This window comes from Palaemon carinicauda, chromosome 9, assembly GCF_036898095.1.
Source record: "Palaemon carinicauda isolate YSFRI2023 chromosome 9, ASM3689809v2, whole genome shotgun sequence".
Classification (NCBI taxonomy): domain Eukaryota; kingdom Metazoa; phylum Arthropoda; class Malacostraca; order Decapoda; family Palaemonidae; genus Palaemon; species Palaemon carinicauda.
Window position 1 is genome coordinate 3,999,559 of NC_090733.1, and position 23,783 is coordinate 4,023,341.

Below are 23,783 nucleotides of genomic sequence, written 5' to 3' on the forward strand. Positions count from 1 at the left end.
TATATATATATATATATATATATATATATATATATATATATATATATATATATATATATATATATATATATATATATATATATAATATATATATAATATATATATATATATATATATATATATATATATATATATATATATATATATGTATATATATATATATATATATATATATATATATATATATATATATATATATATATGAAGAGAGAGAGAGAGAGAGAGAGAGAGAGAGAGAGAGAGAGAGAGAGAGAGAGAGAGAGAGAGAGAGAGAGAGAGAGAGAGAGAGAGAGACGATTACAATGGTAATAAGGTCAGCGTCAAGGTTTAAGGAATCAACAAAGTCCAAACAAGTATGAGGCCAATAAAAACCTTGCATATTTAAGACACTGTATATTATAAATTTCTGTCTTTAATGATTTATTATATAGCACCGCATAGACACTTTTGATGTTAGGAAGTTTTTTTTTTTTCCTAGTGTAAATCAGAGTTGAATATCTACGACTATATTTGTTTATTTTCATCTTATTTGTATAATGTTCATAGACATTTGATTGTGTAACCCTAAAATTATAAGTAATAATCAATACAATATTAATTATGGCAATACTAATAATTAAAAAGATAATGATAATAATTGAATATTGAGAAAGATAAACATAATGAATACAACAACAGCAGCAGTGGCTGTAGCAGTATTAGTAGAAGTAATAGTAGTAATACTGAATAATCGTCCTAGATTAAAATAGTAAACAAATGTTAAAAACACTAATATAACATGACGATTCAATGAGAATTATCCTTTTCCATCCTTGGGTATGGAAATTGGGCGAATATAAACGTATTGTGCGAGGTGGCTTTTAGATTATAACAGATATAACACAGAGGCGAGATGAATGTAACCGAGTTTATTGAACTAGACACCGAGGTTATATACAGAGAGCTGATGGCAAGAATGACGCAAAATTCAAAGAGTACAAAACATGCAATCGCAAGGTTAAACATGTTTATCATCAGTGCTAGGGAGAGTGAGAGATGTAAAAATAACATTCCATTACATTGTGCGAGCATGTATGAAATACACGCGATACAATATGCTTTAGGGTAAGTATTGAATATCAAAATGACCAATATATTACTTCTAACACACCTCTGAAATACTACTTTAAGTGCAAGACCACTGAAATACTATATATAAAAAGCCCCTTGGTTTCAATCTCCCATACAGACATCTTCGAGCACTTGAAATCACATGATTAATGATTTTACTATAAATTCAAAAGTAAACTTCAGGTCCAAGGTTGGCTACGGCACCAATAACCCGTTGAGGTACTACCACTAGAGAGTTATTTGGTCCTTTGACTATCCAGACAATGTTACATTGGATCCCTGATTGCAGTTCATTCTACCTTTGTTTACACATACACCACATAGTCTGGACTATTCGTTTCACATTTTCCTTTATTCCCATACACCTGACCGCACTCATATTATCACTCCAAACTTTGTTCTCTAGTCGTGGCTAGAGCCATAGCTTCTACACCATGGTATTCCACTGGCTTTAAGTAAAGATCTTTTGCCTAAGGGTGCATTCAGATATACTATTCTATCTTCGTTTTTTCCTCTTATTTTTGAAGTTTTGATAGTTTGTATATGAAAGATCTACTTTAATGTTGTTATTGTTCTTTAGATATTTCATTTTAGTCATTAATATCTTCTCTTACGGTCTATTTTTTTCTATGTTTCTTTTACTCACTGGGCTATTTTCCTTCTTGGAGTCCTTGGGCCTATAGCATAATGCTTTCCCAGCTAGAGTTGTAGTTAGATGATGATGATAATAATAATAATAATAATAATAATAATAATAATAATAATAATAATAATAATAATGATGATGATGATGATGATGATAGTAATAGTTATAAGACTTATTTAAACCCCAATTAGATCCATGCTTTGAAAAGAACATTCCTTGACCGGACCACTTCTTAACATCCATCTCCCCTGGTATATCAAGGGGAAATCCATTTGAGTAAATTTGAATTCCATTTGTTGAAACTAATGCAAATATTTTAGTAAAGAAATTTAAGTTATGAAAATTCTGCACATAGTATGCATGCATAAATCATACATGCTTACGTACACACATGAAATAAACTTTTAAAAGCTCACTAGACCTTCATCTTAGGAGAGCTAAAAACAAAAGTGGCGAGACAAACTAACTGAGAAGAAGGGTATAAAAAAATGATTCTTTGAAGGAATAAAATAGCTCTTGAAAACCAAGGAGCTAAGATCCCTTTTCCAGGGCTCTCTAGGATGCTAACAGATGGGGAATTCATACAGAAGCCTAACGATGTCTTTTTTTTTTTTTTACGTGTTCTTTTAACTGTTGGAAGAAACGTCAAGATGGCACTAATTGGATTAACAAAATGTTCACGGTGAAAGTAGAAGTCGAGACCCTTCCGTTAGGAGTGGAGTGAACTTACACGGCACTACAAACAGTAATTCCTTAAGAACCCAAAAAAATTTTCTCTTTGCTTGCCAAATATTGAAAAAAAAACAGATAATACTGACTATTTGAGAATCTTCAGCTAATATCAAGTAAAAAATTGGGCATACTAATGAATTATATATATATATATATATATATATATATATATATATATATATATATATATATATATATATATAATACTATATATATATATATATATATATATATATATATATATATATATATATATATATGTTTATATATATATGTATATATATATATATATATATATATATATATATATATATATATATATATATATATATATATATAAATATATATATATATATGTTTATATATATATATATATATATATATATATATATATATATATATATATATATATATATATATATATATATATATATATATTTCATCATCATTATCATCATCATCATCATTATCTCCTCTTACGCCTATTGACACAAAGGGTCTCGGCTTTATTTCACCAGTCGTCTTTATCTTGAGCTTTAAATTCAATATTTCACCATTGGTCATCCCCTACCTCAGGTGCGCTTCAAAGTTCTCAGCAATGTAGGCCTGGGTCTTCCAACTCTTATATTTCTCTTTGAGTCCAGCTGAACGTTTGGTGAGCTAATCTCTCTTGGGGAGTGGGAAGAGCATGCTCAAACCATCTCCATCTACGCCTCATCATGATCTCATCCACATATGGTAGTCAAGTGATCTCTCTTATAGTTTCATTTCTAATCCTACCCTACCTTTAACTCCCAATATCCTTCTGACGGCTTTGTTCTTATATTTACTTAATCTATTGTAGATTGTCTCATTGTCATATTATGACTCATTGTCCATATAGTAACACTGATCTCACTAAACTGATATATAGCCTGATCTTTACATGAAATTTCTTACCATTTGATTTCCAAAATTTACTTAACAAGGCCATTGTCTGATTTTTTTTTTAAATCTTTCACTAAATTTTAATTCCAAGGACTCTCTATTGGAGATCATAGTTCTTAAATACCTAGATAATTCTACCTGTTTAATCCTTTCTCCTTCCAATGTATTTAATCTTCCATTGCATACACCGTTTTCATCATCTTTGTCTTTTTTCTATTTATCTCTAACTCAACCTCGTGTGATACTTCATGCATTCTGGTAAGAAATCATTGCAAATCCTCTAGTTTTCTGCTAACAAGGACCGCATCTTCAGCTAAATTTTGATCACCAATACAGTCCAATCCTTTTCCACCCTTCCCAACTGTTCTATTCATTACAAAATCTATGCGGAGGATAAACAACTTAGGTGACAACACATTTCCTTAGAGTACCCCGCTGTTCACTGGAAATTCATTTGATGAGACTCCATTAACATTGATTTTACACTCGCTACGCCCATGAGCAGACTTAAATTTACATATTTAAGAGGAATTCCATAATAACGCAGGACTCTCCACAAAATTGGCTGGTGCAAAACATCAAAGGCTTTTTCATAGTCAACAAATGTCATCATAACGGGATTTCTATATTTTATGCATTGCTGTACATGTCTTAAAATGAAAATTTAGTCAGTGCAACTTCTATCTTCTCTAAATCCTGCTTGCTCAAATTTCATCTTTTCACTAATGTTCCTCTCCAATCTCTTTAGAATATGTATACTATATATTTTCATAATGTTATGCCTCTGTAATTAATGCAATCAGTCGGGACTTTTTGTTTTACCAACACTCCTAACTCCCATTCATCAGGTTTTGCATCTTCATGCCACATTCTACAGTAGTCTGAGAGTCACTTCATTTTCTGCCATTATCATCTCGGTAGTTATTCCATCGTATCCAACTCTTTATTTCTTTTAGGATAGCTTCGTCTTCAAACAAATTGAATTTATTTATGGGCACATCAAGATTTTCATCACCTTCAGGGATATCAATAAGATTATTTCCTTCATATGTCATATTCATAACCTCATTAAAGTGTTTCTTCATCTTCTGTTGCTATAACAGATCTATTTTACCTTTGGTATATATGTTTACAGGAATTCATTCATGATAATAGCTTCTTGCTGTGCAGAGAATCAATCCCCTGTCTCCCAGCCGAAACCAAGCCTGTGAAGACTCTATCAACTGAGCTATCAAGAGTAGTCTTGACATGCAGGGTTTTGGCTGAGAGACAGGGGTTCGAATCTCTGCCCAGCCAGAAGCTATTATCAGAAATTAATTCCAGTGGATATATATCCCCAAGGTAGAATATATTTAGTTAAGAAAAGAGTGTGCGAGCGAGCAGCTAAGTGATAGCTTAGAGATATCGTATTCGTAACTGACTTTTTTGGGCTCAAGCCATGTCGTCCTGATGGAAGTTCCTATAGGGTAGCTTCCTAGGGTATATTACAACTACGGCGATATTCCCAGAGAATTTACCTTAAGGTACCAGAATTCTAACTCCTGGAGCGAGTATCCCTCGTGAAAGGGATATCGCGACATATCAGAGGACGTATTCTTGACACGCCACATGGCAATCTGCATCCTGGATAGAGATTTCGTCTCGTAGGAGGCGATTGGCAAGATACGAATTCGGGAAAGAAAAAGGGGAGCCGCTCCCAAGGCTTCCCTATCCTCCGATTTGTATGCGTGCCTGGCGTCAATCCTGGCGCCATCTGTATTCCTTTTTGCGTAGCTTAACAACTCGGTGTTTTTTCCTGTGTTTTCTCGCAAATCTTGGATTTATTCTACTTTTCATGGCTTCTCCGTCTTCGTCGGCCTCTGATAAGTTGAGTATAATGTCTTTTATGTATAAATGTAGGCTCTTGGTAAATTTTTGAGTGATTAATAGGATTAATCTTTGATACAAGAGCCGTAGCCTACCGGAGGCGTCCTGGACGCTGTCGCTCGCTAGGTATAAGTTTAGTTAGTCAGAGCGACATTCCCGGTTGTTTTGCTTTAATAAATTTTAGCTATTTAGCATTACATAGGATTTCCTTCGTGCTTAGTATTATTTTGGCGAAGTATTCGCCATTCTGGCCTACGCTAGGCCATGTAGCCTAGTCGTCTGGTCCTAGTACTTCATGCATGATTTTGGTTTTTCCGAGTGTAATAAAAATTTTATTGAAGCTTTAGGCTATGTTTTTTACATTTAAGACTGTGTGGAATATTTCCAAGATAGTATACGAGTGAGTTTTGGTGATTTAGGTAATCGATTATCTTGGTGCCTAGGCTAAGTTGCTTATGGAGCCTTAGTATACTTTATCATACTCCCCGGTTGCTTTCTTTTCTTCGGAGAAGGTATGCAATCCCTTTCCCTCTGTTTAAGCCTTGGGCTTATCCCTAAGTGGTTTTTTCCGAATTTATTTTCGATAAAACTATACTGGGGTGTTACTGTACCTTCCTATTCCAGTAGTATGGTTCAAAGAGGGACAGAACAACAGAGTTTTTTGGGCTCAAGCCATGTCGTCCTGATGGAAGTTCCTTAAAGGCAGCTTCCTAGGGTATATTACAACTACGGCGATATTCCCAGAGAATTTACCTTCAGGTACCCAGAATTCTAACTCCTGGAGCGAGTATCCCTAAAAAGACCTTAGGGATATCGTAAATATCAGTGGACGTATTCTTGACACGCCTCATAGCAATCTATACCCCGAATAGAGTTAACACTTCGTAGGGGTAAAATGGCAAGAAACGAAAACGATAAGAAAGGGGGGAGCCGTTCATAAGGCATCCCTCCTCCCCGTTTCGAAAGCGTGCCCTGCGCCGCTCACGGCGCCATCTGTATTCCTTTTTGCGTAGCTCTACGACTCGGTGTGTTTTCCCTGTTTTCTACCCAATCTTGGAATTTTCTCGCTTAATAATGCTTTCTCCAACTTCTTCTGCCTCGGATAAGTTGAGTACTATTTCTTTTATGTATAAATGTAGGCTCTTGGTTAAAATTAAAGTAATTAAAAGAGTTATCTTTGATACAAGAGCTGTTGCCTGCTGGAGGCATCATGGATGCTGTCGCTCGCTAGAATAGGATTTATTTGTTAGCAAGAGCGACGTTCCCAGCCCCTTTGCGCTTAAATATTAGCTACTTAGCTTATTTAGGAATTCTGTTATGATGCGATAGTAGTGTGCCTGGCGAAGTTTTGCCAAGGCTGCCAACACTAGTCTTCGTAGGCTAGTTGTTGGCCTATGTACTTCCTGCATGATAATTAGTCTTCCAAATGTGAATTTATTGCTTTAAGCGTTAGGCAACGTTATACATATAAGTCCTTTTCGAGTACCTTCCAAGATAGTATTGGTGTGAGTTTCGGTGAATTAGGTAATCGATTCTCTTAGTGCCTAGGCTAGGTTGTCTTAGGTCATTATAATATTATCTGTTCCCCGTTTGCTCCCTTCTCTTCGGGGAAGGGGCAAACCCTTTCCCTCTGTTTAAGCCTTAGGCTTAACTCTAGTGGTTTATTTGAATTAATCTTCAAATATATCTATGCTGGAGTAGTACTGTACCTTCCCGTTCCAACTGTATTGGTTCAGAGGGGGACAGTACAACAGTGTTTAGTCTGAGCCCGGTTTGTCTGGCATGGGGCAGAGTCTCCCTTGCTGATTGACTCGGGCATTAAGGGTTATCCCCTTGGTCCACCTTGTTGGGTTCCAGTAGTGATCCCTTTACTCGGTGACTCATCAGACTGTCCTATTGCCGTTCCGGTCTCGGGATATGTTCCCTTTTCTGGAAAGGCAATTCCTTCCTTGCCGTGGTTCTTGGGAGGCAGCCAGTAGTGCCGGCCTCCCTCTCGGGTCTTTCTCTAACTGAGATGAACTGTCTTAGTTGGGAATGACCCTTAACCAAGGTAAGGTTGGATAGGACCCTCTGTCCTTCCCTTCTTTTTTCCGTTCCTTGTGTCAGTCGTCTGCATCCTTGCCTAGCCTAGGTTGGGATGAGGAACTGACGTGGTCTCCTGTCGGCCGGCAAAGTGTGCCGACCGGCAGAGACCATTACTTCGAGTGCTGCCCGGTCCTTTCTTGGTCCCTCCATCGCTGCCGTCTGAAGATTCAGTAGGCAGCGGTTAGGAAGCTTGACTTAGTGTCTCCCCTTCCTTTCGGCACTCTTTCGGGTGCCGGGCCCAGAGACTCATAGTCTCTTAACCCGGCACTCATTCTATTGTCTTAGTATGTGTTGTCCTTGCCGTCTGCCGGCCTACAGGCCGGCCGTCGGTGGGGAGGGGTGTTCTCCAGTTCTCTTGCTGTCGGTCGGCGTTGGGTGTATACCTTTGCCGGCCGGTCTCTTGCTCATCTGCCGGCCACTACAAGTTGGGCCGGCAGCCGAGCGCTGCCTAGTGTGGGGGCCAGCCGGCAGGGTTTGTTCACTGCTGCCGGCCGGCCTGCGACACTGCCCAGTCAGCCGGCCACTAAGAAGGATGGCCGGCAACGCAGTGCAAACCGGGTGGCTACGGTCCGGCAACCACTGCCGGCCGGTTCAGGCATGGGATCTGGAGTTCTCCCCAATAAAGGTGATCTGATGTTGTGTACTTGAGATCTACCTTTCGAAAAACAGGGGGGGGGGGGTGCTGATCGGCAATAGACGGCTGGCACACCACCCTCAGGTACTGTATCAGTCCTCTCTTGGTGGTATATTCAACCAAGGGAGTTCATGATGTAGTAGGTTACAACACTGTCTTTTCTATCTTACTTGTGTTATTGGTACAATCACCTGGTGTCGCCTTACAAGGATAAAAGATAATTCTTTTATCCCTGGCCGGAGTGGTAATATTTTACCTTAGGTGTGAGCTACACCTAATTTCCTTTGGAAATACGTTCTCTGGTTATTCTAGTAAAGACTAACTATGTGACTTGGCTGATGGGCTTCCACAGGTGTTTGTGTGGGTTTCACAAGTAGGTGTCTTTCCCTTATTCTTGTTGAATACTCATTTGTTACATGTGAATTGAAATTCACTTGATATTCATGGAAATTTTTCTTCTTTTACAGGAGGAGCATCCGAAGTGTGATAGTGTCTTCTGCAATGTCCGCAGTAAGAACTTTTGCGGACATGCCTCGTGTAGGAGGCACGCGGCTTGTGCAGCCTCCAATGATGACCATCGTTACTGGGATCCGCAGGTATGTGCTGTATGTACTAACCTGCTATCAGAGGCTTTTGAATCCCCTAGGTCGGCGGAGTCAAGAGATGCAGCGAGGGAGAGGCTTCGCTTATGGGTAAGGGGTTTTCAGAAAAACACCACTGGACCTTATCTTCCTAACGAGAAGATGAGGGCATACCTTTTTCCCAAGGCTTCCCCTGATGCTGTTGTTCCCCAGCCTCGACCGGAGATCCCTCTGATCCAGATTCCAGTGGAGGAGGATGTCGCTGACGCCATGCAGGACATCCAGTTGGACGACAAGATGTCCGACTTGTCCGATCGTGCGGAGCAGGATCTCCTCGCAGAGGGCGAGGAGGAGGATCGAGATCCTATTGCCGTGGAGGAAGAGGTTCCCGTATCATCAGACGTGCCGGTTCAGGTCCCTGAACCTATCCCCTCTACCTCGTCCGCTCTTCCAGCAGAGCTTGGACAGGCTCTCTCTTCCATCGTTGGTATGATCCAACAGATGCAGAGGGAGAATAATCAGAAGGCCGCTACTTTGGAGCTCCAGATGCAGAAGATCACAGCATCACGTGGACCTCCAAAGAAGCTCAACGTTAAGGACCTTCCTCTGTGCTCGGATGCCAACCCGTGGAGATATGCCGAGCACATGCCGATGACGATTGGGAAGATCGTCATGTCGGAGAAACTGGGCTCAGTTCCCCTTGAGGAGGTGGAATTCTGGCCCAGTAGAGGGGCCTACCCGGACTGCTATGTCCGTTTGAAGAAGGAGCCGGCTTCGAAGGAGACGGAACCAAAGGAGGTGATTATCCTGGATCACTCCAAGGCTCAAGCCACTTTGACAGCTGCTTTAAAGGAGAGGGGGTTCTCAAACTCAAAGGTTGCCGCTTTGAGTAAGAAGCACCCCTCCTTTGTATCCTCCCCGGCTAGGGCCTTCCCCTTTATGCAAAAGGGGTTTGCGGCCGTCATCAAGGCGGTTGAAGCTGGCAAGCCGTGCCCATCTTTGGAGGAATGTAAACCTCTATCGTTGGCATTGCCAATGGACAATAAGGACTGGAAGGAGGTGCACCTTACTTTCTCGGTTGGGAAGTTGGACGCCGACATTGCAGGACAGCAGTTCGGCGAAAACCTTCCCAAGTTGTCGGAATTCCTTCTACGGAGGGAATTGGACACAAAGGAGCGCCTGGCAGCCTCGATGTCTCTCCAGACCAACATGGAGACGATGGCTAGCGACCCCAAGATGCCAGAGATGTTCATGGTTATGGCCAAAATCCATCTGGCCACAGTAACCAAGGACCTCTATTGCTTTGTTAAAGCAAGGAGGGCCTGTAGGGAATTTGTGTTCGCCTCGGCCACAGTGAGGCATGAACCCAAGAGGCTAATTTCATCCAGCATCTGGGGTAAAGATCTCTTTCCCAAGGACGTGGTCAAAGAGATCGTGGACAAGGCAGCCACTGAGAACCGCAATCTTCGCCTGAAGTGGGGCCTGTCCCTTAAGAGGAAGTCTTCTCCGGATGAGGGCCCTCAGCCGAAAGGAAAGGCGAAGAAGTCAAGGTTTTCCTCCCGTCCAGCTAAGTCCTTCAAACCGCAAAGACAACAGCAGCAGCAGCCAGCTTTGCCTCCGGTTCCACAACTGGTAGCCCAGACCCCGACCACCTTCCAATGGGTTCCCCAAGCCATGTCATCAGCTTCCCCGGCATTCAATCCCGTGTTCGAGGGACAGTCGACCACGTTTCGTGCAAGACCCAGAGGAGCAGCTAGAGGGTCATCAAGACGCCCCTCTAGGGGACGAGGATTCAGAGGTGGTCGCGGCCAGGGAGGCAAGACTGCAGGGCAGTCAAAGTGAAGTGTCGCCGGTAGGTGGGAGACTTCAGTATTTCCGGGATCGCTGGACCTTCGATCCCTGTGCCCACAGCCTTCTCAAAAATGGACTGGGTTGGAGTTGGTACAGTACTCCGCCCCAGTGCCCTCAATTTTTCCAACACTCCACCCCCGTTTTGGAGGAGTACATCCAAGATCTGTTGGAGAAAAAGGTTATCAGGAGGGTAAAGTCCATCAAGTTCCAAGGGAGGCTGTTTTGTGTTCCCAAGAAAGACTCGGGGAAACTCAGAGTCATTCTGGACTTGTCACCACTCAACAAGTTCATAGTGAACCACAAGTTCAAGATGTTAACGTTACAACACATAAGGGCCTTACTGCCCAAGAGGGCATATACCGTCTCCATCGATTTGTCAGACGCATATTGGCACGTTCCAATAAGTCGTCGTCTCTCCCCCTACCTAGGATTCAAGCTACAACAAAAACTTTACGCTTTCAGGGCGATGCCCTTCGGACTAAACATAGCCCCAAGGATCTTTACGAAGCTTGCGAGCGCAGCTCTCAAACAGTTACGCCTAAAAGGGTTCCAGGTAGTAGCCTACCTGGACGATTGGTTGGTGTGGGCAGCATCCAGAGCAGAATGCTTGCAAGCTTCCCTACAAGTGATTCAGTTCCTGGAATATCTAGGCTTCATGATCAACAGAAAGAAGTCTCGTCTTTCTCCAGCTCAGAGGTTCCAGTGGTTGGGAATTCACTGGGATCTAGTGTCACACCGTCTTTCCATCCCGATGTCAAAGAGGAAGGAAATAGCGGGGTCTGTCAGGAGACTTCTAGGTTCCGAGAGGATATCAAGACGCGAACAAGAGAGGGTTTTGGGCTCTCTTCAGTTTGCATCAGTAACAGACCCAGTGCTAAGAGCACAGTTAAAAGATGCAGCGGGAGTATGGAGAACCTTTGCATCGAAAGAGCGAAGGGACTTGAAGAGACCGGTCCCACTTCGACTACGTTCTCTTCTCAGACCGTGGTCTCAAGCCAGTCGTCTAAAGAGGTCTCTACCTCTTCAGCCACCCCCCCCCCCCGTCAGTGACAATCCACACAGACGCCTCAAAGGTAGGGTGGGGGGGTCACTCCCATCGGAAAAAAGTGCAAGGGATCTGGTCCAAGCTATTTGGGACCTTTCACATAAACTTTCTAGAAGCTATGGCAGTACTTCTTACCCTGAAGAAAGTATCCCCACGTCACTCGATCCACGTAAGGTTGGTACTGGACAGCGAGGTGGTTGTGAAATGTCTGAATCGGCGGGGATCGAGATCCCCACCTCTCAACCAGGTAATGTTAGCCATATTCCGACTGGCGGAGAAGAAGAAGTGGCACCTGTCAGCAGTTCACCTTCAAGGAGTCCGGAATGTGACCGCGGACGCTCTATCCAGGGTGACACCGATAGAGACAGAATGGTCCCTAGACGCAGGATCATTCTCTTTCATCTTGAGACAAGTCCCAGAACTGCAGATAGACCTCTTTGCGACGAAGGACAACAAGAAGCTGCCGAAATATGTGTCCCCATACGTGGACCCCTCGGCAGAAGCAATAGATGCGATGTCCCTCGATTGGAACAGATGGTCCAGGATCTACCTGTTTCCCCCTCACAATCTGATGTTGAGGGTCCTCAACAAACTGAGATCCTTCAAGGGAGTAGCAGCAATAGTGGCCCACAAGTGGCCGAACAGTGTATGGTTCCCTCTAGCTCTGGAACTACGACTGAGGTTTCTACCACTCCCGGACCCAGTTCTGTCCCAGCAAGTCCAGAAGTCGACTGTCTTCGCTTCATTACAGAAAACCCGAACCCTGCAGCTCATGATTTTCTCTCCCCAGCGGTGAAGAAACGGTTCGGAATCTCGAAAGATAGTATCGACTTCCTGGAAGAATACAAGTGTAAGTCTACTAGGAGGCAGTACGAATCTGCATGGAAGAAATGGGTAGCCTTTGTCAAAGATAAGAACCCGCACGAGATCTCTACGGAGTTCTGCCTATCCTTCTTCATTCACCTCCACGGACAGGGGCTGGCGGCGAACACAATTTCTACATGTAAGTCAGCTCTAACAAGACCCATTCTATATGCCTTCCAGGTAGACCTCGCTAACGAGATGTTTAATAAGATCCCAAAGGCCTGTGCTAGGCTTAGACCATCAGCTCCTCCAAAGCCTATTTCATGGTCGTTAGACAAAGTCCTTCATTTTGCCTCATTACTAGATAATGAGGAATGTGCGTTGAAGGACCTGACTCAAAAAGTGATCTTCCTTTTTGCCCTTGCTTCTGGGGCCAGAGTTAGTGAGATTGTGGCCCTCTCGAGAGAGGAGGGCCGAGTTCAGTTCCTGGATGGGGAAGAACTGAACCTGTTTCCGGACCCTACGTTTCTCGCTAAGAACGAGTTGCCCACCAACAGGTGGGGTCCCTGGAGAATCTGCCCTCTGAAAGAAGATGCATCTCTATGTCCCGTAGAATGCCTTAAGGTCTATCTTCGTAGAACTTCAGACTTCCATGGGGGCCAACTATTCAGAGGAGAAACATCGGGCTCGAATTTATCTTTAAATCAACTTAGGGCGAAAATTACATATTTTATTCGCAGAACGGATCCTGACAGTTCACCCGCAGGTCATGATCCGAGGAAAGTTGCTTCATCATTAAACTTCTTTAACTTTATGGATTTTGAACACCTTCGTTCATACACTGGCTGGAAGTCTTCCAGGGTATTCTTTCGCCACTATGCTAAGCAAGTGGAGCAGCTAAAGAGGTCTGTGGTAGCAGTTGGTTGCGTCGTATACCCTGCTGTTTAACTCTGCGAGGAACAGCGGAATCATTTGGGACTTGGATTCTTGGGTGAATGGTTAGTTATATGCGTTGATATAACTGGTAGTGAAGGCTCTCAGAGCCCACAGTGACTGTTCCAACGTTATGGTGATGGTAGCACAAGTACAGACAGGTGTGCCAAGCGTTTGCCAACGCTATTGTCAGCAAAGTAGTAACATGGACGTTAAGTTTGATACCGGGGTATGTGTAAGTGACACATATGTTTTCTTTCAGATAATCATTCATCCATGCACTACAGTACTTGTGTAAATTGTTGGTCATCCACCTAGCATATGTACATATTTATGGTGACCATGTCTATTTATTGTTTCTCAATAAACTTGTTCTCGGGAACCTTGCGTCTCCTTCACCTATTTTTGATTTCATATTGTTTTTTGAGCATTTAGCCTATGTATATTAATCGGGGATATCTATAATAGCCTATTCCTTAATGCAAAGCCTGGATTATACTGGTTTATACTTTCCTTAGCAATAAGGACTCCACCCCTTTCTGAGGATGGTGGTAGCAGCAAGTTTAATCCTACGCAGATATAACCTTTTGTCTAATTTTACTTCGACCAGGGTGCTGGTCGGGACCTTTTCTTTTGGATACTGTAGTCCCGTAAGACTTCGCTTTACTTCATATAGAGTGAGACCACTATATGGTACTGGCTAGCGAGTGATTCATACATAGGTATATGTACTCTTAGTTCGTTTCTAGAGTCTAGTAGGACTCCTCCCTGTAGGGGGCAGGAAGCACTCTCATGGCTTATGATTAGTGAAAAGATGTATAACGGTAACATCTTAGGTCTGTCAGTCGAGTTGACTAAGAAACATTCTTGAGGAGTACGGCACGTATTGAGAATCCACAGATACAGTAATGCTCTGGTATACTTCCATCAGGACGACATGGCTTGAGCCCAAAAAACGGATTTTGAGCGAAGCGAAAAGTCTATTTTTGGGTAAGATAGCCATGTCGTCCTGATGGACCCGCCCTGCTCCTTTTCAAAAATAAAATAAATAAATAAGAGTGAAAAGGATAGTAGGACCCCTCCCTACATACAGTATCTGTAACACCTCGTGTATCGCTACAAGGAATACAGATGGCGCCGTGAGCGGCGCAGGGCACGCTTTCGAAACGGGGAGGAGGGATGCCTTATGAACGGCTCCCCCCTTTCTTATCGTTTTCGTTTCTTGCCATTTTACCCCTACGAAGTGTTAACTCTATTCGGGGTATAGATTGCTATGAGGCGTGTCAAGAATACGTCCACTGATATTTACGATATCCCTAAGGTCTTTTTAGGGATACTCGCTCCAGGAGTTAGAATTCTGGGTACCTGAAGGTAAATTCTCTGGGAATATCGCCGTAGTTGTAATATACCCTAGGAAGCTGCCTTTAAGGAACTTCCATCAGGACGACATGGCTATCTTACCCAAAAATAGACTTTTCGCTTCGCTCAAAATCCGTTTTTTAGTCTGAGTCTGTGTTTGTCTGGCTTGGGGTAGATTCTCCCTCGCTGGCCTGACACAGACAAAAGAGGGCTTAGCCTCCTTAGGTCACTACCGAAGGTTTCTGTGGATATGATTCCTTCTTTTGTGACCTACCAGACTAGTCCTTGTTGCTGTTCTCGGGGGAGGATAAGTTTCTTTCCCTGGGAGTAGCAACACCTTCCTTGCTTTGGTGCTCTGGGAGCTGGCAAGTATTGCTGGCCTTCCCCCTTAGATCTCACTTAGGCTAAGATAAGTTTCTTGGCTGCGGGTGATCCGTCACTAAAGCAAGGTTGGTAGGACCCTCTTGTCCCTTCCCCCTCTATCTCCGTAATGGCCTAGCCAATACAGTACTGTACGTCGTTCTACATCTGGACCTAGTATAGGTTAGGATGTGGAATTGACTCAGCCCATTACCGGCCGGCAGAGCTGCCGGCCGGCAAGGGTCTTATATTTTCGAGTGCTGCCCGGACCTCCCTTGGTCCCTCATCCATGCCTGCCTGTAGAGCCAGACGGCATTGGTCAGGAAGCCTGAATTAGATTCTCCCCTTCCTTATATGCACTCTTTCGGATTGCCGGGCTTGGAGGTAGTGTACACTCTTATCCCGGCATCCATTCTATTTTTCTTCCTAGTGCTGTACCCGACCCGGCTGCCGGCCTATGATAATACTGACTATTTGAGAATCTTCAGCTAATATCAAGTAAAAAAATGGGCATACTGATGAATTATATATATATATATATATATATATATATATATATATATATATATATATATATATATATATATATATATATATATATATATATATATATATATATATATATATATATATATATATATATATATATATATATATTTCATCATCATCATCATTATCTCCTCTTACGCCTATTGACACAAAGGGTCTCGGCTTTATTTCACCAGTCGTCTTTATCTTGAGCTTTAAATTCAATATTTCACCATTGGTCATCCCCTACCTCAGGTGCGCTTCAAAGTTCTCAGCAATGTAGGCCTGGGTCTTCAAACTCTTATATTTCTCTTTGAGTCCAGCTGAACGTTTGGTGAGCTAATCTCTCTTGGGGAGTGTGAAGAGCATGCTCAAACCATCTCCATCTACGCCTCATCATGATCTCATCCACATATGGTAGTCAAGTGATCTCTCTTATAGTTTCATTTCTAATCCTACCCTACCTTTAACTCCCAATATCCTTCTGACGGCTTTGTTCTTATATTTACTTAATCTATTGTAGATTGTCTCATTGTCATATTATGACTCATTGTCCATACAGTAACACTGATCTCACTAAACTGATATATAGCCTGATTTTTACATGAAATTTCTTACCATTTGATTTCCAAAATTTACTTAACAAGGCCATTGTCTGATTTTTTTTTTTAAATCTTTCACTAAATTTTAATTCCAAGGACTCTCTATTGGAGATCATAGTTCTTAAATACCTAGATAATTCTACCTGTTTAATCCTTTCTCCTTCCAATGTATTTAATCTTCCATTGCATACACCGTTTTCATCATCTTTTTCTTTTTTCTATTTATCTCTAACTCAACCTCGTGTGATACTTCATGCATTCTGGTAAGAAATCATTGCAAATCCTCTAGTTTTCTGCTAACAAGGACCGCATCTTCAGCTAAATTTTGATCACCAATACAGTCCAATCCTTTTCCACCCTTCCCAACTGTTCTATTCATTACAAAATCTATGCGGAGGATAAACAACTTAGGTGACAACACATTTCCTTAGAGTACCCCGCTGTCCACTGGAAATTCATTTGATGAGACTCCATTAACATTGATTTTACACTCGCTACGCCCATGAGCAGACTTAAATTTACCTATTTAAGAGGAATTCCATAATAACGCAGGACTCTCCACAAAATTGGCTGGTGCAAAACATCAAAGGCTTTTTCATAGTCAACAAATGTCATCATAACGGGATTTCTATATTTTATGCATTGCTGTACATGTCTTAAAATGAAAATTCAGTCAGTGCAACTTCTATCTTCTCTAAATCCTGCTTGCTCAAATTTCATCTTTTCACTAATGTTCCTCTCCAATCTCTTTAGAATATGTATACTATATATTTTCATAATGTTATGCCTCTGTAATTAATGCAATCAGTCGGGACTTTTTGTTTTACCAACACTCCTAACTCCCATTCATCAGGTTTTGCATCTTCATGCCACATTCTACAGTAGTCTGAGAGTCACTTCATTTTCTGCCATTATCATCTCGGTAGTTATTCCATCGTATCCAACTCTTTATTTCTTTTGGGATAGCTTCGTCTTCAAACAAATTGAATTTATTTATGGGCACATCAAGATTTTCATCACCTTCAGGGATATCAATAAGATTATTTCCTTCATATGTCATATTCATAACCTCATTAAAGTGTTTCTTCATCTTCTGTTGCTATAACAGATCTATTTTACCTTTGGTATATATGTTTACAGGAATTCATTCATGATAATAGCTTCTTGCTGTGCAGAGAATCAATCCCCTGTCTCCCAGACGAAACCAAGCCTGTGAAGACTCTATCAACTGAGCTATCAAGAGTAGTCTTGACATGCAGGGTTTTGGCTGAGAGACAGGGGTTCGAATCTCTGCCCAGCCAGAAGCTATTATCAGAAATTAATTCCGGTGGATATATATCCCGAAGGTAGAATATATTTAGTTAAGAAAAGAGTGTGCGAGCGAGCAGCTAAGTGATAGCTTAGAGATATCGTATTCGTAACTGACTTTATTGGGCTCAAACCATGTCGTCCTGATGGAAGTTCCTATAGGGTAGCTTCCTAGGGTATATTACAACTACGGCGATATTCCCAGAGAATTTACCTTAAGGTACCAGAATTCTAACTCCTGGAGCGAGTATCCCTCGTGAAAGGGATATCGTGACATATCAGAGGACGTATTCTTGACACGACACATGGCAATCTGCATCCTGGATAGAGATTTCGTCTCGTAGGAGGCGATTGGCAAGATACGAATTCGGGAAAGAAAAAGGGGAGCCGCTCCCAAGGCTTCCCTATCCTCCGATTCGTATGCGTGCCTGGCGCCAATCCTGGCGCCATCTGTATTCATTTTTGCGTAGCTTAACAACTCGGTGTTTTTTCCTGTGTTTTCTCGCAAATCTTGGATTTATTCTACTTTTCATGGCTTCTCCGTCTTCGTCGGCCTCTGATAAGTTGAGTATAATGTCTTTTATGTATAAATGTAGGCTCTTGGTAAATTTTTGAGTGATTAATAGAATTAATCTTTGATACAAGAGCCGTAGCCTACCGGAGGCGTCCTGGACGCTGTCGCTCGCTAGGTATAAGTTTAGTTAGTCAGAGCGACATTCCCGGTTGTTTTGCTTTAATAAATTTTAGCTATTTAGCATTACATAGGATTTCCTTCGTGCTTAGTATTATTTTGACGAAGTATTCGCCATTCTGGCCTACGCTAGGCCATGTAGCCTAGTCGTTTGGTCCTAGTACTTCATGCATGATTTTGGTTTTTCCGAGTGTAATAAAAATTTTATTGAAGCTTTAGGCTATGTTTTATACATTTAAGACTGTGTGGAATATTTCCAAGATAGTATACGAGTGAGTTTTGGTGATTTAGGTAATCGATTCTCTTGGTGCCTAGGCTAAGTTGCTTATGGAGCCTTAGTATACTTTATCATACTTCCCGGTTGCTTTCTTTTCTTCGGAGAAGGTATGCAATCCCTTTCCCTCTGTTTAAGCCTTGGGCTTATCCCTAAGTGGTTTTTTCCGAATTTATTTTCGATAAAACTATACTGGGGTGTTACTGTACCTTCCTGTTCCAGTAGTATGGTTCAAAGAGGGACAGAACAACAGACTTTTTTAGTCTGAGTCTGTGTTTGTCTGGCTTGGGGTAGAGTCTTCCTCGCTGGCCTGACACAGACAAAAGGGGGCTTAGCCTCCTTAGGTCACTACCGAAGGTTTCTGTGGATATGATTCCTTCTTTTGTGACCTACCAGACTAGTCCTTGTTGCTGTTCTCGGGGGAGGATAAGTTTCTTTCCCTGGGAGTAGCAACACCTTCCTTGCTTTGGTGCTCTGGGAGCTGGCAAGTATTGCTGGCCTTCCCCCTTAGATCTCCCTTAGGCTAAGATAAGTTTCTTGGCTGCGGGTGATCCGTCACTAAAGCAAGGTTGGTAGGACCCTCTTGTCCCTTCCCCCTCTATCTCCGTAATGGCCTAGCCAATACAGTACTGTACGTCGTTCTACATCTGGACCTAGTATAGGTTAGGATGTGGAATTGACTCAGCCCCTTACCGGCCGGCAGAGCTGCCGGCCGGCAAGGGTCTTATATTTTCGAGTGCTGCCCGGACCTCCCTTGGTCCCTCATCTATGCCTGCATGTAGAGCCAGACGGCATTGGTCAGGAAGCCTGAATTAGATTCTCCCCTTCCTTATATGCACTCTTTCAGATTGCCGGGCTTGGAGGTAGTGTACACTCTTATCCCGGCATCCATTCTATTTTTCTTCCTAGTGCTGTACCCGACCCGGCTGCCGGCCTATGAGGCCGGCAGCCGGGCAGCTGTAGTCCTCTGGTTCTTTTGCTGCTGGCTGGCATCGGTCTTGTACCTTTGCCGGCCGGCTTATATCAGCCCTTATCTGCCGGTCACCAAGAGTGTGGCCGGCAGCTGGGTACTACCTTGTGTAGTTGCCAGCCGGCAGCCATTGCCGGCCGACATTGGCTGTTGCCGGCCATCAGTTGCTGCCGGCCGGCACATGCATTTGAACCAGAGTGCTGCCGCCTTATAGCAGTTAAGTAGTATACTTTAAAGCTAGTTATGGTGTGTGCCGGCCGGCACGTATCCCCCTATACTGTACTAGTATTCTTCAGTATAACATATACAGTAAGAAGAAAACTATGGTAAGGGTTTTGGTACAGCACTGTGTGTTCTAACACTTTTGTGTTTTCTTGCACATCCCTTTGCTGTTGCCCTACAGATAGGAAAGTGAGTTCTTTCCTGTCTATTATCCAGGATTTTAAAATCATTGCTTAGGTGTGAGCTTCACCGGTTTCCTCTGGAAACCTTGCATTGGTTACTCTAGAAGAGATTAACCATTTGATTTTATTATCTGGAAGGCTGCAACAATGGGTTGTGAGGGAAACACAAGTGTGTGTCTTTCCTTTATGAATTGTTATGCTATACTATGCATATCCAGTGATACATAGTTCACTTGATACTCATGGAAATTTCTTCTCTTTACAGGAGGACCCTCCGAAGTGCGGAAATGTTTTCTGCAACGTCCGTAGCAAGTACCTCTGCGGACATGAGTTTTGTAGGAGACACACAGCATGCGCTGTCTCCAAGGATGATCTCCAGTATTGGGACCCTCAGGTTTGTACTGTATGCACTAACCTGATTACTGAGGCTTTTGATTCCCCTAGGACGGCGGAATCAAGGGATATAGAAAGGGAGAAGCTTCGTACCTGGGTAAGGGGCTTCAAAAAGGACACCTCTGTCCCTTATCTTCCAAGTGAGAAGATGAGAGCGTATCTTTTTCCCAAGGCATCAGCTGATGCAGTGATCCCCCAACCTCAAGAGGAGATCCCCCAAGATCAGGTCCAGGTGGACGCTGAAGTCGCGGTCGCGATGCAAGACATCCAGTTAGATGACAGGATGTCTGACGTGGACGAGCATTTGGAAGAAGACCTTCTGGCAGAAGGCCAGGATGAAGTTCAAGCACCGGACGTCGTAGAGGATGAGGTCGACGAGGTGTCGGCTACTCCGGTTCAGATTCCGGAACCTATTTCCTCAACATCGGCCAGTCTCCCAGTAGAACTAGGACAGGCCCTCTCTTCGATTGTTGGAATGATTCAACAAATGCAGAAGGAGAATCAGGAGAAGGCTGCTGCTATGGAACTGCGGATGCAGTCCCTGGCAGAATCACATGGGCCCCGGAAAAGCCTCAATGTGAAAGACCTTCCCTTATGCTCAGATGCTAACCCCTGGAGGTATGCTGAGCACATACCGATGACGACTGGAAAGATCGTCATCTCGGATAAGCTGGGTTCAGTTCCCCTAGAGGAGGTGGAATTCTGGCCCAGCAAGACATCATATCCGGACTGCTATGTCCGGCTGAGAAGAGAACCAGCTTCAAGGGAGGAGACAGAGCCGAAGGAGGTCATAATCATGGACCACGCTAAGGCTCAAGCCTTACTTTCATCCTCGATGAAGGAGAAGGGCTTCTCTAACTCGAAGGTAGCTGCATTGAGCAAGAAGCTCCCTTCCTTTGTGTCCTCTCCTGCTAGAGCCTTCCCCTTTTTACAGAAAGGGTTTGCGGCTGTCCTAAAGGCAGTCGAGGCAGGCAAGCCTTGCCCCTCCCTGGAGGAGTGTAAACCCTTGTCGCTGGCCCTACCCATGGACCACAAAGACTGGAAGGATGTCCATCTGACGTTCTCAGTGGGAAAGTTGGAGGTTGATATTGCCAGACGGCAATTCGGCGAGGACCTCCCCAAGCTGTCCGACTTTCTTTTACGAAGAGAGTTCGAGACAAAAGAAAGACTGGCTGCCTCAATGTCTCATCAGGCTACTCTTGAGACGATGGCAAGTGACCCCAAGGTCCATGAAATGTTCATGGTGGTGGCTAAGACTCACCTAGCCACAGTGACGAAGGACTTTTATGGCTTCGTTAAGGCAAGGAGAGCTTGTAGGGAGTTCGTGTTTTCCGGGGCTACGGGGAGGCACGAGCCAAGGAAGTTAATCTCCTCCAACATTTGGGGAAAAGACCTTTTCCCTACCGATGTGGTCAAAGAAGTTGTTGATAAGGCCGCCGTGGAGAATAGAAACCTTCTCCAGAAGTGGGGCCTGACTATCAAAAGAAAGTCTTCCCCGGATGAGGGTCCTCACCCAAAGAGGAAGAATATGAGGACTAGGCTACCGTCTCTGCCAGCCAAGCCCTCTAGACAGCAACAGCAACTGCAATTGCCATTGCCTCCAGTGCCCCAGATGGTGGCACAAACCCCGACCACTTTTCAGTGGGTACCCCAGGCTGTGCCAGGTCAGTCCACCGCATTCACCCCAACGTTCGAAGGACAGTCTTCTTCCTTTCGAGCAAAGCCTAGAGGAGCAGCCAGAGGCTCGTCTAGGCGCCCCTCAAGGGGAAGGGGATTCAGAGGTGGTCGTGGTCAGGGAGGCAAGACCTCAGGACGGCAGTCCAAGTGAAACGATACCGGTAGGAGGGAGACTGATGAAATTTTGGGATCGTTGGACCTTCGATCCCTGGGCCCAAAGCCTACTCAAGAATGGACTGGGCTGGAGCTGGTACAGCACTCCACCCCCGTGCCTTTGGTTTTTCCAACACTCCACCCCCGTTCTGGAGGAGTACGTTCAGGAACTGTTGGAGAAAAAGGTGATCCGAAAGGTGAAGTCCATCAAATTCCAAGGGAGGCTGTTTTGTGTTCCCAAGAAAGACTCGGAAAAGCTCAGAGTCATTCTGGACTTGTCGCCACTCAACAAGTTCATAGTGAATTGCAAATTCAAAATGCTAACACTGCAACACATAAGGACCTTACTGCCCAAGAGGGCATACTCAGTCTCTATAGACTTGTCAGACGGCTATTGGCACATTCCAATCAGCCGTCGACTCTCCCCCTACCTAGGGTTCAGGCTACAACGGAGACTATACGCCTTCAGAGCCATGCCATTCGGGCTAAACAGAGCCCCAAGGATTTTCACGAAGCTTGCGAGCGCAGCTCTCAAACAATTACGCCTAAAGGGAATTCAGGTAGTAGCCTACCTGGACGACTGGCTGGTGTGGGCAGCATCCGAGACCGAATGCTTGCAAGCTTCCAGTCAGGTGATCCAGTTCCTAGAGTACCTAGGCTTCAAGATCAACAGAAAAAAGTCTCGACTTTCTCCATCCCAAAAGTTCCAGTGGCTGGGAATCCACTGGGACCTTTTGTCACACAGTTTCTCCATCCCGACGAAGAAAAGGAAGGAGATAGCGGGCTCTGTCAAGAGACTTCTAGATTCCGAAGGATATCAAGACGCGAACAGGAGAGGGTACTAGGCTCTCTCCAGTTTACTTCAGTGACAGACCCAGTGCTAAGAGCACAGCTAAAGGATGCAACCGGAGTTTGGAGAAGGTATGCATCAAACGCGCGAAGAGATCTGAGAAGACCAGTGCCGCCTCGGCTACGTACTCTTCTCAGGCCTTGGTCCCAAGCCAGACATCTAAAGAAGTCGGTTCTTCTTCAGCCACCTCCCCCGTCGATGACGATTCACTCAGACGCCTCAAAGGAGGGATGGGGAGGTCACTCTCATCGGAAAAAAGTCCAGGGGACTTGGTCCAAGCTATTCAGGACCTTTCATATAAACTTTCTAGAAGCTATGGCAGTGCTCCTTACCTTAAAGAAAGTCTCCCCGCGTCACTCGATCCACATAAGATTGGTGATGGACAGCGAGGTGGTTGTGAGATGCTTGAATCGACAAGGGTCGAGGTCACCACCTCTCAACCAGGTGATGTTAGCCATTTTCCGATTGGCGGAAAAGAAGAAGTGGTACCTGTCGGCAGTTCACCTTCAAGGAGTCCGCAATGTGACAGCGGACGCTCTATCCAGGTTCACACCGATAGAGTCGGAATGGTCCTTAGACGCAGGATCATTCTCCTTCATTCTGAATCAAGTCCCAGAACTGCAGATAGACCTCTTTGCGACGAAAGACAACAAGAAGTTGCCCCTGTACGTGTCCCCGTACGAGGACCCCTTAGCGGAAGCAGTGGACGCGATGTCCCTCGACTGGAACAGATGGTCCAGGATTTATCTGTTAGTGACAGAGGAGGCTAGCACCGCAATCGATGGCCTACTTACACCTTTTTTAACCACTAACAACCATTGCATATTTTCTCTCAGCAGCCCCAAATTTCGAGTGGTAGTAGCATAATTGTAGACGATGTTTGTCAGGAAAATGGCTGGAGAGGTCGGTGGTTGGGGCGTAAGCAAGGGGTGGTATATGTGATTGGTGGGCAGCTTTGTTGCTGCTCCTGTACATCACGGGTTGTGTGTCTGTGTCCTAT